The sequence below is a fragment of the Dromiciops gliroides genome, chromosome 4, assembly GCF_019393635.1.
Source record: "Dromiciops gliroides isolate mDroGli1 chromosome 4, mDroGli1.pri, whole genome shotgun sequence".
NCBI lineage: Eukaryota > Metazoa > Chordata > Mammalia > Microbiotheria > Microbiotheriidae > Dromiciops > Dromiciops gliroides.
Genome location: NC_057864.1, coordinates 344411647 through 344430844, shown reverse-complemented (window position 1 = coordinate 344430844; position 19198 = coordinate 344411647). Strand labels below are relative to the sequence as shown.

General features: G+C 38.1%; 1 pseudogene; it reads right to left on the bottom strand.

The window, feature by feature from the left end:
* Positions 1 to 8501: 8501 nt before the first annotated feature.
* On the bottom strand, positions 8502 to 10466 carry LOC122755109 (annotated as a pseudogene).
* Positions 10467 to 19198: the final 8732 nt, after the last annotated feature.

The following is a 19198-nucleotide window of genomic DNA, read 5'->3' as shown; positions in this document are numbered from 1 at the left end:
AAGTTACAGGGGGTATCTTTGCTAGCACTAAGGCAAAACTCTGTTGTTTTGCCCAAACTCCCATCCTGGTCACAGTCTTGGGGAGTGGTCCCAGGTTGGGGTGAAGCACAAGCATAATGGACCATGTGGCCACATTGGAGTGGGGCAGAAAAGCAAACCTGTGGTTGCTTGCAGACCAGAGTACAGGCCAGGAGAGTAGTGAGCATACCTCTTCTTAAATCATACTACCTTGGAAGAACTAAAAACTTACAAATCCCTAGAAGTATCTCTGAAAACAGGTTCACAAAAACTGTGAAGATTTTGATTGTGTACCCTTCACCCTGGAAGCAGTGCCCCACTTTAACAAAGAGTTAATAGTCAAAAAATAGGCTAGAAAAATGAGAAAACAGAAAAAATGCTGATCGTAGAAAGTTTTCATGGTGACAAGGAAGATAAAAATACACCCTCAGAAGAAGATAACAAAATCAAAACTCCTACATCCCAAACTTCCAAGAAAAATATGAATTAATCTCAGGCCATAGAAGTGCTTAAAAAGGATTTTGAAAATAAAGTATGAGAAGTAGAGAAAAGTGGAAAGAGAAATGAGTGATGCAAGAAAATCATGAAAAAAGTCAACAGCTTTGTAACAAAAAATAAGGATTTTGAAAATAAAGTAAGAGAGGTAGAGAAAAAATGGAAAGAGAAATGAGAGTGATGCAAGAAAATCATGAAAAAAGTCAACAGCTAGGTAACAAAAAATAAGGAAGAAAATAATATCTTAAAAACAGATTAGGCCAAATGGTAAAAGGCATACAAAAATCTAATGACAAAAAGAATGTCTTGAAAAGCTGAATTGGCCAAATGGTAAAAGAGGTATAAAAGCTCTCTGAAGAAAATAACTCCTTAAAAATTAGAATTGAGCAAATGGAAGCCAATGACTTTATGAGAAATCAAGAAACAATATAGAAATCAAAAGAATAAAAAATAGAAGGCAATGTGAAATATCTGCTTGTAAAAATCAACTGACCTGGAAAATAGATCCAGGAGAGAAAATTTGAAAATTATTGACTATCTGAAAGCCATGGTCAAAAAAAGAGCTTAGACATCATCTTCCAAAAAATTGTCAGGGAAGTTGCCCTGATATTCTACAACCAGAAGGTAAAAATAGAAATTGAAAGAATCTACTGATCAGCTCCCAAAAGAGATCCCAAAATAAAAACTCTCAGGAATATTATATCCAAATTCCAGAGCTCCCAGGTCAAGGAGAAAATATTGCAAGGAGCCAGAAAGAAACAAGTGAAGTAATGTGGAGCCATAGACAGGATAACACAAGATTTCACAGCTTCTGTATTAAAGGATGGAAAAACTTGGAATATGATATTCTGCATGGCAAAGGAACTGGGATTGCAACCATGAATCACCTACCCAGCAAAACATAGTATACTCATTCAGAGGAAAAATGGGAACTCAAAGAAATTATAGCATGGACAGTGGCTACACCCCATTAAAACTTTCTCCTTGGATGGTTTAAATCAGGTTGAGGATAACCAACAGGCCTCAAACTCACTCTTGGGTCAGGGGGTTGCCTATGTCAGGCAAATGAAAACTTTGCCCAGTAGAATGGACAGCAAAGAACAGTTTGTTCCAATGTCCATGAAGACAGCTAAAGAAGGTGCTGTGGAGCTCTTATAGTTTAGTTAGATATAAAAGATGCCAAAATCATCTGCTGCATCCTGAGTCATAGTTAAGTGTCTTGACTTTTGTCTTGCCATGGATTTCAATGACCCTGGAAGATAGTGTGACACTGATGACTTTGTGTAGCTTTGCCTTAAATCCAAATCACATGCAATTCAAGACATCACTCATCATCTACTATTTTACCCCAACATCATGATGTTATTGATGCTCTTTAAAAATGGAGAAACAACAATCATAATTATAATCTCTCCATATCCAAAGTGCATTCATCTCTCCATCCTTTTATTCATCAACCAAGCTCAAGTTTATTCTCCCACCTTTCCCAATGACTTTATTTCTTCTTCTATGGTCTTCCTCTCAATATTTTCCCCTGCCTTTAGTCTTAGTAATTCAATATGTATTTTGACAACACCTCTGAGAATCTGAACATAATTCTCTGCCTATCAACTCTAATGAGTTCTTTTTCTCTACCATGGTTGTACCTTGGTATGATCATACCATGTTTTATGGTTTTATTATAACCAAGATGCAGAATTTTCAAATTCCACTTTTTTCCATAGTCACCTATCTCTATTATACAATGAATTACTTTGACCAAAAATGAATTTTCTGGTGACCAATCTACCAATGATTATCTCTTCTGAATTTAGCCTCACATAATGAAACGAGAGTCAACCCCTGATCATGTACTTGAAGACTTTCCATTTTGCTGGGACTCCTCTGATAATGTGCTCCCATTGCATAACATTTGAAAAGCAGTGGTTATTATTTGCAACATGAAGAGGCATTGGACTAATATTTTAATAAATGAATTTCAAGATTATAAGCATACAGAGCTGTCAGAGAATAGAAAAGAAGATATAATGCTTCAAGATATATCAATTTGAATAGAAAGGAAAGGTAAGTAAATATGTATATATGAAATTACCAGGACTTATTAAATGATTGGATAAAGGTTGAGGAAGAAAGGAGATTCATTGGTACCATGAAGCTTTTGAATGTGGGAATTTAGGTATTACTAACAGAAATAGTGAGTTCGAAATGGGGCAGTGCAATATAGAACACACAGCAGTCATTTGATATCAAAAGATCTGGTCTCAACTCTGTTGCCTTTCAATTATATAAGCCTATAAAAGCTACTCTCCTTCTCTCGGCCTCAGTTTCTTCATTGATAAAATAAGGCAATTGAATTAGATGATCTTGAGGTTGTCTTCAAATTTTATAATGCTCACAGCAGTTTTTATGGTGAAGGTAGTAACAACCTTGTTTGGCTTCAGACATATTGAATTTGAAGCACTGAGTCAGGAAATCCATCAAATAAATGATATGGAGATGTCATCTATAGAGTTGAAGAAATGGACAGGAAAATAAAAAAGATATTAAGGATGGAGTTGTAGACATGGGCTTCATCTTCATACATTTAATTATTAAAGCTATAAGAAGTATTGAGCTTCCCAAGGCAGAGAGGGTAGAATGGAATTATTAAATCATAGATTTTGACCTGGAAGGGGAAGAATAAATTAGTGAATTTTTAAAAACTGCACATTATTTGTTTACTCTGTTCCAAGAAGTATGTTAAACTCTGGAGATACAAATGTAAATGTAAGGCAATATAAACTCTCAAGGAGTTTATATTCTAATGGGGCAAATTATAAATTTTGCAGCACACACCTATATGCAAGGAAGGATGTTCTGATCTGGGTAGTCACTGAGCTGGTGAATTAAACAATAGGGTAGTTGATTGACATGCACATTATTTCCAAAGGCAATGAGAATGTTGATTTTATAATAGTTCTCACAACAACAAGTTGAAAGGGTGAAGAGAGACCTGGCAACAATGAGAAAATTACTGCGGTGGAAATGAGAATGGACAATCTGAGAAAATTCAGGTTTGAAAAGCTTGACTCTTCAAAGGTATAGTGTGTGTAGGACCTTAGAGATCCATTTTATGGATGAAGAAATTGTGGTACTAAGGAGTGAAGTAAGTTTCTGTAGGGGGCCTTTGCCTGATGGTGCTCTGATCTTCAAAGATACCAGAGCACTGCAAGTCCATTTAGAAGGAGGAAGTACCCCAAGGGCAGTAGACAAAATAGACTTTAAATAAGAGCAAAAAACAAAGCTGAAAATGACAGAAACACAGAAAAAAATATCGTGGGTAAATAGGGAAGGGAAGAGAGCATCTAAAGGCATTTAACCCCATGTCATGGAGCCTCTGTTTTGAAACTTGTATAAATGACCCTCAAGCTCATTCAACATCCATCTTTTGGGGATAAAAGAAACACAGGAAGAGCAAGACCTTCACTTCATATGGGCCACTATTATTGGGACTTGGGACAATTCTCCTTAGGGCAAATAGGGAAAGTCAAGTGTCCTGAAGAAGACAAGCCTGTCCACTGACTACAGCTCTTCTTGGGTTTGATTCTGCATCATGCTCAAGTTTTATTCTTGAATCCTCTGATGATTCTCAGTGAAAGTATAAATAGAAATGCTATAGTCAGAGACTAGGTCAAATCTGGAATCTGAGCCTCTTCGGGGCTAATTCACTTGCTAAAGGCCAAAGAAGCAGTAAGTGGCAGAGTTGCAATTTGAACCCAAGACCTGTAATTTCAAATATGTCGTACACTTTAAAGGAAAGGGCATAGTCAGAACTTTGGGGAAGATTCACCTGAAGGGGTTAGATAGAAGTCAAGAAGCCAAAGCAAGAATTTTCATTTTTTGAAATTTATTTCATTTTGGGGCACCTAGGTGACACAGTGAAGAGAGAATTGGCCCTGGAGTAAGGAGGACCTGAATTCAAATACAGCCTTAGATATTTGACCCTAGGTGTGTGACCCTGGACAAGTCACTTAATCCCAATTGCCTTGCAAAAAATATATTTTATGGAATATAAAAAGCATTTCCATAATAAAAAGATAATTGCACATGAAACTGCTGATCTATTATATAAAACTTGCTATTCCTTTTAAATATATAATAAAATTATGTAATTTTTTTCCTTTTTTCCTTTCTCCTTCCCCTCACCCTATAGATGACTACCTTTAGACTATATATGTAAAGTTATTTGATACATCTATTCATCAGTTTTTTTCTCTAGATGCAGATAGTGTTTCTTCAAATGTGTTTTATTTTTAATCTGTGTTTTTATAATAGTCAAAATGAATTAATTTCTCAGTCATTCTTATTCACATTTATAATTTGCCCCATTAGAATATAAACTCCTTGAGAGTTTATATTGCCTTACATTTACATTTGTATCTCCAGAGTTTAACATACTTCTTGGAACAGAGTAAACAAATAATGTGCAGTTTTTAATGAGGGTTAAGTGACTTGCCCAAATGTCACATAGCTAGTAAGTGTCAAGTGTCTGAGGGTGGATTTGAACTCAGGTACTCCTGAATCCAGAGCTGGTTCTTTATCCACCGCATCACCTAGCTGCCCCAGTTCAGTCATTCTTTTTGTTTGCTTGTTTGTTTGGTTTGGTTTTGTGGGGCAATGGGGGTTAAGTGACTTGCCCAAGGTCACACAGCTAGTAAGTGTCAAGTGTCTGAGGCCAGATGTAAACTCAGGTACTCCTGAATCCAGGGCCAGTGCTTTATCTACTGCGCCACCTAGCTGCCCCCAGCTCAGTCACTCTTAAAACACTTTTATATAGATTTAAGATTTACAAAGATACACAAAAATATAGTCTTATTCATATGTAAACAAAATTATAAATGTATATATGATTATGTGTGTATAGAGAGACAGATAGCCAGATAGCCAGAGGAAGAGTCAGAGAGAAAAAAATCTCAGTTAATCCTCACAATAAACCTGTGAGGTAGATGCTATTTTTATCCTCACTTTACAGATGAGGATTCTAAGACTTAGAGAAACCCAGCTAGTAAGTATATGAGGCTAGATTCAAACTCAGATATTCTATATTTATTTTTAAATTAAATATTTTATTTTTTCATCTATATGAAATTATTTTAACTTTTTTTTTCATATTTTACAAATGTTCAAATTTTGACTTCCATATTCTCACCCTCCTTCCTTCAATTTGATATAGGTTATACATGTGTAGTCATGAAAAAACATTTCCATCCAAGTCATACTGTGAAAGAAAACACAGAGGAAAAGCACCGCCCCCCGAAAAATAAAGAAAAAGCATCACCTTCAGATTCCTTTATTTTTTTAATAGGCAAGTCATTTTATTCTTATTAGTAGAATATTTACAGGAAATGACACATGTCTGAAAAGCTTAAGTATCCATGACCAAGAAAGTGGATATATAAGGGCCAAATCATAATATCCAGTGAGGGCCTTTTCCTTCATCTCAGGGAGAGGGAGATGTTTATCTGTATCCTAGTTCAGTCTAGTGCTACTGTTGCTCAGCAGAGAACAGACATAAAAGTAGAAGTCCTGCAGTCCAGAGACATAGAGTGTATTTATGTCTCCAATAGCTCCCATGGGTGACAAAAGGAACTCATTAGTTCCTGTAGAAGCAAACTATATAAAGGCCACACACATAGAATCAGAATGGTCCAGTACAGGGTTGAGCCTGTGAGTCAGGAAGTTCAGGTATCTGTTCTCAACCACAATTCCTAGGCATAGAGTCAAATTAAACCTAATGCTAGTGTAAAGAATTAATCATGATTTAGAAGCCCCAGCATGCACCAAGGCCAGGACTCAGGAGCTACATCTCCACACCAGCACAGTGCTCTACCCACCTCGTGCAGATGCCTACATGGGCCTGGTCAAATTATAATGATGGGAAGCTAGGTGAGGGCAGTCAGGTGACCTTTGGCATGTGGAAGGTAGGAGGCTGGTCATTCTATAACTGTCTGTTAATTATGTCAATCAGGGCTGCCAGCCAATTAGCTTAGGGCTGTGTGCGTATCCGCCCTGTTTCCTGGGAAAGAGGGGGTTGCTGGTAAGAAGGGAGGAGATTTGCCATTCTGGCTAATGAGCTGGATAGAGACGGGACACAACTGTGCTCAGCCCTGGGCAGTGGTGTGATAGCAGGTTATATAAGCTTCCTTTCCCCATCCCTTTTTTCCCACATCCTAAATTCTACTTATCTTACTTGTGTTTTAAGTTCATTCTTATTAATAAATCCTGTTCTGTTTTTGAAAGAGGCTGTTAATCTCTTTCCTTGCCCCAATATTGCAGCGAGCAGCCTAATTAACACTCCCCAATTAAAATTTGGCCCCTACACTAGCCTCCCACCTCTAGCTTCCTATGTTTGAGGGCCTTGACTGCATACCAGCTTTGTCTGGGAGGTATGCAAGATAAAATGTTAGAAGAATTTTTAAGTCATCTAATATAAGCAATTCTAATTCACTTATATAGAAAAACTTGTCATCATAGATGTATGTCCTACCTCCAGCTAAATTTTAATTCTTTCTTCAAAAGTAAAATAGACTAAAGACACTTCAAAGGAATCTCTCCATCATTCTGCTTACTCATCTTTAAAATAGTGGGGCACTACTATTGTTTAAGGCATTCTAAAGAAGGCAGATTCATGGTGCAGTGAAGAGAGCAGCAAGTCTGGAGTCAGGAGAACCTGAGTTCAAATCCAGTTTCAGATACTACGTCTGTGACCCTGGGCAACTCACTTAATCCTGTTTGCCTTAGTTTCCTTAGCTGTAAAATGAGCTGGAGAAGGAAATGGCAAGCCACTCCAATATCTTTGCCAAGAAAACCCCACATGGAGTCACAAAGAGTTGGATAACACTGAAACAACTGAGCAACAAAAAAGGAAGGAAGGGTAAAAGCTAGAGTAATATCTGCATTCCTCAGTCCTAGAATTTCATGGTTATGCAGTGATATGGATTTTTGTAACTATGAAGAATGATTCAGTATAGTGCACAGGTGCTTAAAAAGTGTATGGGGGGCAGCTAGGTGGTGTAGTGGATAAAGCACTGGCCCTGGATTCAGGAGCACCTGAGTTCAAATCCGGCCTCAGACACTTCACACTTACTAGCTGTGTGACCCTGGGCAAGTCACTTAACCCTCATTGAGCTGAAAAAAAAAAGTGTATATGGAATTAAAAGAGGCCATTTCGCTTTCCCCAGTTGTTACTTCTTCCTCCCATCCCCCCAAGTTATTTTTATTTAATTTTTACATATTTCACAATTATCTGTGTATTTCTTGCTTTCCCAAGTAGAATGTAAGCTGCTTGTGTGAGGGGACTATCATTTTTGTCTTTATAGCACTAGTTCCTAGCACACTGCCCAGATCATAGTAGGGTCCTTAATAAATACTTGAATGAATCAAATTAAATCTGATTGACTACTCCTTATGGGGGAAAAGCCATAACTGGGAAGGGAACCATACCAATAGGTCACAGCGGCAGAGAAGGGCCAGAGTAACAGCCAATGATAAACACTTAGTAGCTTCCATTTATATTCTCACAGGTCATAGACAGAAGGATACACAGATGTTTTCAGGACAGCATTGGTGGCTTTGGTGCATTCCTACAGTGAGGAATCAGATCAATCCTGGATCTATGCCACAGACTACCTTTCCAAAAGTTCCCATTCTTCCTTCGGTTCCAAACTTATACTATATATCCACAGCAAACCCAAGATAGTGGCCTAGCTTGGGGCATCTTTACTCTGGTCAGGAAATGTAGCCATTGAAATCTGAACAGTCACACCCAAGACTGAGGCCAGAGCTTCATCCATTTCCCAAGAACCATCTATTGTCTGGAGGTAAATAAGCTGTGAAAATGGAGACTCTAGAGGGTTTTAGTTTCTGGCAGATATCAGTGTGGAAGACTCTGAGAAACAGAGATAGCTATCATCTCAGGCATCCCTTTCAACTGCATTAGGACACAGGGCTTATAGGATGAAGGACCTGGAAGCTACACTACATGAAGCAATCAGGGAACAAGGATATACCCAAAGACCTGGCATGCACTTCATTGGTGTGGGATATGTAAAGACCAATAGAATATCCCTCAGAGTTAAGGGCTCCTGACTGGGCTTGTTGAGCTCCTTCTCAATAGCAACGTAGGCTAGAGAGATGACTCCCAATTTGGAGGCTGATATCTACCACTTTTTTCTCCTCTTCTGAAGCATTCAGTAAGTTTCTATTTAGGGTCTGGATCAAGGATTTGGCAGCCAGGTGATGAACTGTAAGTTTGTTATCTGCTTTAGAATACAGGGAGAATGACATTGTGTTCCTGAAGCCATCACCTTAAAGTGAGTATTGAGGATAATTGGATGCATTTGTCCCTTTCAACTGGGTATAGATGATTAACCTTTGACCTGGAAGATGATAGAAGGATCTGGAGAGAGCAAGGTCATCTCCAGCTTACATGGTAGGGATCAGGTTAGGGAGACATCCTATACCATTGCTGCAGGGCCACTTTAGGGATTGGAAGGTATTGGATTGCATTCTGTCCTTGCCTATGATGAATTTTGCTATGCCCACATTAAATAAGGAATGTGGAAGTCCCTTCTTCAATTCCAAAAGAGAAATACCTGTGATGCTGGTTGTGCCATTACATTTTGGCAGTGACTTGCCATGTACCACTAACATCATCATCTGCGAAGACGAAAAAACTATTGTGGGTATTATTGTCTGCAGAATATGCTATAAATGTCCTTCCATGGCTCTAAGATTTCAGTCCTTCCTTGGTCAGCCTGTAGAACCTTTACTCTCTGCATGGTCTTTTCCATGGACTGCTGTGTGCACTCCATACTTTCTGGAAGGAGTGACTCAAAGTAGGATCCAAATCCATAGACACTAAAATAACAGCCAAGGGACAAACTCTGTAGCAATAGGACCTGAGTTTCTTTGTCACTATGTACTTTACTTGTTATTCCTTGGGTAAGATGTGCTCCCAGAGCAGTCCATGAGGAAAATAAATTTGCCAGAAGTGCTCTCTCTCTCTCTGGGGCTCAGGGATGCTAGGGTGTAAATAGCCATCAAAGCTATATCTCCCCTCAGGGAACCAGGCTTGGCATCAGCCAGAGACAGTGGTTGTATTTGCCTCCCTGTAGTAAGCCAGAATCTCAACATACAGATCAAACTGATGTCCTTCAGGCAAAGAAATTAGGACAACTCTCTTGTCACCTTCCAAGTATGCCAGTGAACTCAGAGGACAGTTGGAATGGAACTTCTCAGTGCTGTTGGGAGCACAGACATTGACACTGACATTAAATGTGTAGGGCAGCTCCTTGCCAGGAACCTGGGGAATTTGAGAGGTGATGCTGTCAGCCTCAACTGACTCTTGGAGGAGATAGCATAGGTGCTGGCAGCACAAAGAAAATAGTTCCATCTGTCTCAAGGGGCTGGCCCTAAATGTAGCTCAGAGTGACAGCAGCCTTCTGGCTAGGAGGCAGATTTTCTATATTCTGGTTGAAGATGTCCCCAGAGCTGTTATCATGCTCTAGTAAGAAATTTACCTGGTCTTGTGAGATGACATTCTCACAATTTGGCTGGACCTACTGCTTTTGTTGTATCTTTGTCACGATAGTCTCCCCATCCACCAAAGCCTGGAAGTTATAAACAACAGTCTTCATAACTGGTGAAAACAAAGGATGCTTCCACGCATTCTTTTTTTAATTTTAATTTTTTTTTAATTTTAGACTTTTATTTTCCAAATTACATGTAAAAGCAAATTTTGACATCGATTTTCTAAAAAATCTTTGTGTTCCAATTTCTCCTGCTTCCACACATTCTTGTCCTGGATTTGTAGACACATTTGCCACAAACTCATAGATAGACACAGACACTGAGATGCTCTTAAGTGGCACTGGAAGCTTGGAGTGGGTGAAAAGACTACAAGGGTACTTCATAGTGAAAATCTGCTCAGAAGTACTTCCCAATTTCAAGTTTCATAAAGTCTCCTAACTTAAGGTGCAGCAATCTATTCACTGTGTTACTCAAGGGAAGAATAATTACATAAGGAGAAAGAAAATCAGAGTGTGAGATTTCTGAAGCAAAAATAGAGACTAGTAAGAGTGTCTGGTCAGTGATGGTAAATATAGTGGAGATATCAAAGAGAACAGGGAATAAGAAAAAGGCATAGGAATTGAAAATTAAAAGGTCATTGGTGACCTTCACGAATTATATTTGATCAAGGTTGTAGAATAAACGTCAGTTTGGTGGTGGTTATGAAGTACTTCAGGATTTAAAAGATTACTAATGAATACAGAAAATGTTATCCTGAGACTTCGAGGGGCTAGGGAGACTGGGGTTTTAGAATAAAGGAACTTGGCGGAAATTTTTGAGCACAATATAGAAATGAATAACTAGTTTTCAAATTCAAATTGTTTTTTATTAAATATATCTATTACAGGAATCATTTCAAGTTTAATATTTTAATAGAAGATATCACTAAATAACTTTTTTTAAATTCCCATTTTTAATTTTTCATATCACTTATAACACAGGGACTCCATGGGATGCAATTTGGAAGATATGGTGATCTAAAAGATTGTGCTGAAGACTAGACATCTGAAGACCTAGTTTCCAGTTTCTGCTTTGTTGCTAATAATTTCTGTTTACTGAGCGTGCCACTTTGCTTCTATATCATTAAGTTTCTTCTTCTGTATAATGGAGAATATTAACATTTGTCCTACCTATTGATCTTGGCCACAAATGTGAAGAAGATACTTACATCTGAATCAGAACAGCTGGGTACTTAGATTAAGAATAAGGGATAAAGAGTAGACCTGTGTTTTCATTAGTATGAAGAATTTCTAAGTGAGGAAACTTTTTTCTACCAATGAATGAATGAAAACATTTATTAATTGCTTACACTATGTGCAAAGCAGGGCAGGTAGATGAAAAAAGAGATATAGTACTAGTCATGACATCAGGAAGACTCATCTTAATGAGTCTAAATCCAGCCTCAGAAACTTACTAGCTGTGTGTACCTGGACAAATAACACTGTTTGCTTTACTTCATAAGTATGTGTGTATGTGTGTATACACACATACATATACACACATACATATACATACACATACATATACACACATTTGTATATGCATGTATATATGTATGGTATATATGCACATAGACATATATGGGTGTATCTGTGTATATGTATATATACATATGTGTATACATATATATTTTGAGGGCCAAAATTTGATATATGGAGCGTTATTTAGGTGACACATTAATATTGGGGTCCTGGAAATATCAGGGACCTTTTAGGTTCTCCCTCCACTCTGAACTGCCCTTTTTACATATTACTCCCAGGTCAATAATAAAGGAGCCTCTAAGCTTTAGTTCACAAAAGGATCAGATTTTATTACTTGGGAATTAATTAAACGACAAAGGTGAAACTAATAAAAAAATCAAAGATAAGGAAATAGGAAAATAGAAATACAGAGAAATGTTCTTAACTCTTAGCCTATGTGATCCTCAGACTGTTTCCAATTAAGCTAGTTCAAAGGAATTTAGGGTTTTCTGTAATTAACTCACTGAACCCCAGGCTGTTTACAGTTGCTTGCACCAGCAGTCAGCAGCCACCAGAGACAGTGCAAACATGTGCCACCATAAGGGGAGTTGCCAGAGAGAGAGCCCCGAGAGCGAGCTTGCATTCTGGAAGAAGCCTATTGTTCCCGGAAGCCATCTAGAGTTCTGGAAGCAGCCCTCCTCCTCCCTTCAGGGAGCATTTAATCTTTCCTTCCCCAAAAGGGGTGGTCTTTCAAAAACTGCCTTTCTGAGCTCAGTAGCATACATAGCCTCAGAGCGGGCCAGGTGTGGCCCCTCCCAAATGAGTTAGCTAAAAACAGGAATATTAATCTTTACCACAAATAATATTTACCTATATATATATAATTTTTTTTCTGCTTTCAAGGAGCCCTCAGTCTAATGGGAGAGGCAACACATATGGAAGTTTTCAGCTGTAAGGAAAATGAAAAGTCCTCATGGCCCATACTGTACAGCATAAAAGCAGATGACAATGCCTTTTATTTAATATCATTTTTGCTGATAAAATCTTACCAGTTTTTGATATAGAACCATTTGACATTAATATGGACTTTGGTGGCAAGAACTTTATTTTTTTTTTTTTCAGATGTTCAGCAGCGATGACTGTAATACACAAAAGGGCAATTGCCAGGCCACATCCCCACTGGGGTTACTTCTAAGGATGTTGGCTAATGCCCCTGGGCCAGAAACAGGTCTGGTTATACAGCTATTCCTAAGGCTCTTGGGTTCAGGATCTTGTTCTTTCTCCTTTTCATTCTGAGGAGTGACAGTAGTCAATGTGTTGTTGGTGGTGGTGGCAATAGTTTGACTTACTTACGAAATTCTGCTTCCTGTCTTTACTCAGAGTCCTTTAATGCTTCAACTAAGCTTGCTTGCCTGCCCTGTGTATGGCAGTTGGGTTGATAATTGATAGGGGTGACTGACTCTTCCATGCGGCTACTTCCCCAGAAAGATGTTGGCCAGGAAAGTTATGATGAAAGCAAAAAAAAAAAAAATGTTGCTCACTGTGGGGGATTATGTCACTCTCAGGGATCCTATTCCCATCTGCCTATTGATGGCATCTTATCAATAGTTTTTATTGGTGGTGAGGAAAGTAGGGCCCTTCTCCACAAAATGTTGTCCCTTCTTTGATGACTCTGGGGGCTGCAAGAAGGTCTGATTGTTGAGGGGAAATGGATATTCATAAATGTCTTGGGGTCAGTGTCCTTTGCAATATTCATCATTGTCTAAGGAGACATGGTGGTTAAGGTGGTGGGGTGGTTTGACTCACTGGATACATGATGCTTCTTGTCCCACAGGCCACCTTTGTGTTTTGGCTAATCTGGATTTCCTGCCAAGTGTGTGCCAGGGGGTTGGCAGTTGGTAGCAATGACTCTCTCTCTACAGGATCTATTTCCTTTTATGATGTATTGTGAGGTTGATGTGACAGGTTGCTGCCCCAGTATAGGGTGCAGCATTCTCTGCAATAAATAGCTTTTAAAAAGGGCTATACATTGTCCATAATGTTGAGAGGTTAAATAATTTTCTCAGAGTCCCAGGCAGGCTGGGCCAGAGAAAGAGCCCCCCCCCCCCCCCGCAAGAGCCTCTAAGTCAGCTGCAGTGACAGTGTTATCTGGAACTGAGCTCATGGTCTAGTGAGAGAGCTGAGTGGATGGCTGGGGGGAGATTACAGGGGTCTCTGCTGATGCTAAAGCAGAACTTGGGTGTATCACCCCTGCTGGGAACCAGGAAGTAGGCTTGAATGGCAGTGGCCCAGGTTGGGGAAGGTGCAGCCTGGTTAGAGTTAACAACCACAGCATACAGATTTGCTGCTTGGTTAATTAGCAAGTTGGCCTGGGGTTATCTATAGAGCAGAGAACAGGCCAGGTGAGTGAATAATCTGTCTCTCCTTAAATCATTCCACCTTAGACCCCTTAAAGTTTGGGACAGTAAATTCTGGAAGCAGTGCCCCACTTTAAGAAGGAGTTAAAAGTCAAGTAAAAGACGGGCAAGATGAGTAGACAGAGAAAGACGTGGACCATAGGAAGTTTCTTTAGTGACAAGGAAGATCAAGGTGGACCCTCAGAAGAGGATAGCAGCAGCAAGGCTCATACATACAAAGCTTCCATGAAAAATATGAATTGGTTTCAGGACATAGAAGCACTCAAAAATGATGGTGAAGATAAAGTAATAGAGGTAGAGGGAAAAGAGAGGTAGAGGAAGAAATGGAAAGAGAAATGAGAGTGATGAAGAAGGATCATAAAAAAGTCAGCAGCTTGAAAAGACAAATTGGCCAAATGGAAAAGGAGGTACAAAAACTCTCTGAATAAAATCATTGCTTAAAAATTAGGATTGAGCAAATAGAAGCAAATGCCTTTATGGGAATTCAAGACAAAAAAAGCAAATCCAAATGAGTAAAAAAAAAAAAATAGAGAGCAATGTGAAATATCTCCTGGGAAAAACAGCTGACCTGGAAAATAGATTCAAGAGAGATAACTTGAAAATTATTGGACAAACTGAAAACCACGATCAAGGAATGAGCTTAGACATAATCTTCCAGGAAATAGGGGAAATTGCCTGTTATTCTAGAAGCAGAAGGTTAAAATAGAAATTGAAAGAATTCAGTGATCACCTCCTGAAAGAGATCCCCAAATGAAAACTCTTAGGGATATTATAGAAAAATTCCAGAGCCCCCAGGTAAAGGAAAAAATATTACAAGCAACAAGAAAGAAACAATTCAAGTACTGTGGAGCCACAGTCAGGATAGCACAAGATCTAGCAGTTTCTACATTAAAGGACAAGAGGGCATGGAATATGATATTCCAGAAGGCAAAGTAATTAGGATTGCAACCAAAAATCAACTACCCATCAAAACTGTCTATAAACTTTCATGGCAAAAAATGGAACTTCAATGAAAAAGAGGACTTTCAGGTATTTTTGATGAAAAGGCCTGAACTGAATAGAAAATTTGACTTTCAAATACAAGACCCTAGAGAAGCATAAAGAGGTAAACAGGAAAAAGAAATCACAATTTATTTTAAAAGATTGAACTGTTTACTTTCCTACATAGGAAATGATATGTCTAACTCATAAGAAATTTCTCAGTATTAGGTCAGATGACAGAAATAAATTTAGACAGATGGCAGAAGGGAGAATTGATTATGAAGGGATTATATCTGTAAAGCATTTTATTTTTTTTCATTTATTTTTTTTTAGTGAGGCAATTGGGGTTAAGTGACTTGCCCAGGGTCACACAGTAAGTGTTAAGTGTCTGAGGCTGGATTTGAACTCAGGTACTCCTAACTTCAGGGCCGGTGCTCTATCCACTGCACCACCTAGCTGGCCCAAGCATTTTATTTTTTGCTTATCTTTTTTTTTCTATATGTTGGTCAGAGTTTGGTGACATGCCCAGTGTTGAGCAGTGGGTGAGTGTCTTGTGACTGGGTCCAGATATAGGCTCTGGTCTGCCTGTGTCCAGGGTGGGTACTTTGTCCACTGTGTCACGTAGCTGCCCCATGATGACATCTTTAGGGTAAAATTGAGGGGTGAGAGGATTGCACCAGGGCAGGGGGAAGGGGAGAGATGGAATGGGGTGAAATCCCACCTAAAAGAAACAGGAAAGGGTTTATGGAGTAGGGGAGAGATGGAAGCAGAGCAGAGCAGTGAATGAGCCTTACACTCATAAGAATTGGCCAAAAGACCTTAATTTCATCAGAGGTGACTCAAGGAGGGATTAAAATACACACTCAATTGGATGGAGCAATCTATTTGAGCTAGGCAGTGAATGAGCCTTACACTCATCAGAATTTGCTCAAAGACCTTAATCACATCAGAGTTGGCTCCAGTAGAGAACAACATACACACTCAGTTGGGTGGAGTAATCTATATATAACCATGCAGGAAAGTAGGAGGGGAAGGGCATAAGGGCTGAGGGGTGAAAGAAGGGAGAGTAGATTGGGGGAGGGCACAATCTGAAGAAAATCCTCTTTGAGGAGCATAAGGGTGAAAGAAGATAGATAATAGAGTAAATAACATGGGGAAGGGTATAGGATGTAGGGAAACAGTTAACAATAGTAACTGTGAAAAAGACAAAAGGAAAAAAATTACAAAAATATTTATAGCAACTCTTTGTGGTGGCTAAGAATTTGAAATTGAAGGTATGCCCATCAATTAGGGAATGACTGAACAAGCTGTGGTATATGATTATAATAGAATATTAGTGTGCTATAAGAAATGACAATCACGATGATTTCAAAAAAACCTGGAAAGACTCATATGAACTGATGTTTAGTAAAGTGAGCAGAAACAGGAGGACATTGTGCACAGTGACAGCATTATTGTTCTATGAGCAATTGTGAATAACTTAACTACTCTCAGCAATATGATGATCCAAGAAAATCCCAAAGGACTAATGATGAAGCACACTACCCACCTCCAGGGAAAGAACTGATATTGACTGAACACAGACTGAAGAATGCTATTTTGCATTTTCTTTTTTTTCACTTGAGTCTCTTTATATAAAATGATTAATATGGCAATTTTTACATGACTGCACACATGTATAACCTATATCTGATTGCTTACCACCTCAGGGAGGGGGAGGGTAGAGAGGAAGAGAATGAGAGAGGTTTAGAATTTGGAACTCAAAACTTCAAATAAATAAATAAAATAAAAAGAAGTGATCAAAGGGAAAAAAATAATTTGCCCAGGGTCTTATAGTTAGTATGTATCAAGTAGAATTTGAATCCATAACTTTGAGACTTTAAGCTGGTTCTCTCTGCTATCCCAAGCTATCTCACAAGAAAGAGTAAAAGAAGGAAAAAAAATCTAAACTTATTGGAAATCTCTGCCTTATTCCATAGTGTTGAGAACAGGTAGAAAGGAAACAAAGAAGGAATATAGGAAGGAAGGAAGAAAGGGATGGAGGGAGGAAGGAAGGAAGAAAGAACTTCCCTTTTTCCTCTTAGCATCTGAGACCATGTAATAGGTAAAAAAATCTTTCTTAAGAGGATAGTCATGGCCTGTTGAGTCAGAAGCACCTTCACATGCTAAATAAAAAGATGGAGAGGGAAATGTAGAGATTTTTAAGAAATCATAAATGCTTCAAGAAAAAGAGATGGGGCAATACAGTAGAGGACCACCTTCTGGATAGTCTGCAAGGATCCATATTTCAACCTTACATGACCAACTGAGAGATGTGCAGTATTTTTCTGAGCTTATCTTCAGGATGTGCGAGACTTTTCAAATCTGAAGCCAAGTAACACTCCTGGTGATTCAGGTGGAAACCAGTGATACCACCAGAGGCAACCTGGAAAGAACAGGCCTTGTAAATCTAGGCCTTATAAAAAATTAAGTAACCAATAAAACAGCATCCTCAGTAGTATTATTCTTCATATTTTCATATTGTTGTTTAAACATAAATTCAATGTGTTTAAAATAATCAATCTAGAGTTGGAAGGGTCCTCAGAAGTCATGTAATCCAAATCTCTTATTTTATAAATGAGTGAAATAAGGACTATTCACATGAATCCTAAGTATTAGAGCTGGGATTTGAACTGAGGTCCTGTGATTCCAAAGTCAGTGTTCTTTCCTACGAAAAGGAAAATTGAATAGGAGCAGTTCCTATTCATAAGGCAATTTAAATTTTACAAAAACACTTTCCTCACCACAACTCTGTAATAGACAATTCAAGTATTAGAATCCCTATTTTAATTTAAAAAAAAATAAGAATCAATGCCTGGCTTATGTTCAATAACAGATCTGAGATGTGAGCCCGCCTCTCTCCTGACTCCAGAGCTACCAATATTTTTCCAATACTATTTGCCTTCTCATTAATCACCACAATATGAACTAATTTGTTTTCTTTTTTGTTCTTCACCTAAATACTCTATGTCATGCAAACTTCTTGGGGGTAATCAAATTGCATATATAAGATAAGGTAGAAACTTAGATAGTTCTCCTTAGATAGGAGGATATTGTATCAACAAAGGGAGATAGTCCATGGACTCATATTTTAAAAAGGCACATAAAAACAAAGGAAGCAAGGAGAAGTAACTGAGGCAAAAAGCAGGAGTTGGGAAGTTCTATAAGAATTGCAGCAGGGAGATTACAGCTGGGCAGAAACTTTTTCCTCTGATAGACTCAGTAGAAAATAAAACTATCACCCCCAACAACAAAAACAAACAAAAAATCCCACTATGTTGTATGAAAATAAATATTAATGAGGGAAGGCATAATTCTGTGCTTAAGGGAAATGGAGAAAGAAAAAGATATTCATGTTTTCTAGATAGGGAAAATGATCTTCATCCTAGAAGATATCGAATAAGAATAAAAATTAAAGATAAGTGAGAAGTTAGAAATGAAAATGTAGATTTTGACAAAATGAAAGAATTTATGGATACGAAATATTTCCAATAATCACTGAAGAATGAGAGTGTATGGTAGAGGTGTTAATGGAACATAAGCTAGCAAATAATGTCTCAGCACATTTATATTGATGGAGACTATTCCAGAACTTATTATTATTATTATTATTATTATTATTATTATTATTATTATTATTATTATTATTATTATTGAACTTATGAGTTTTGTAAGGGGAATATCATAGGATCATGGATCTAACATTGGAAAAGATATTAAAAGCCATCTAGTCAGGCCAATCCTTCATTTTACAGATGATGAGACTGATGTTCCTGAGAGTTTAGATGACTTGCCTTTGGTCACATAGTAGCAAATATTAGAGGTAGAATTTGAACTCAGCTTTTCTGACTTAAGGTCCAAGGTTTGTTCCATTGAAATTATGCAAAGATTAAGGACATGTCATTTCAGACTAACTTCATTTTTATTTTAGAAAGAGTTACTAAATCAGATTCTAGCATAAATGTAGAAATGTAAGCATGGCTTTTGATAACATTTCCTAATATCCTTCTGGGTAATATGAAAAAAACTTGATTCAATGAAAATACATTTAGGTGTGTCTGGATAAGGTAAACATTCAGGTACTCCATAGTTTGCTTATGATGGCGACTATATAGACCACAATTGCTGGACATAGTCTAGTTTCTTCCTCTCTCCCTCCTAAAACCTGTGGCCTGGCAC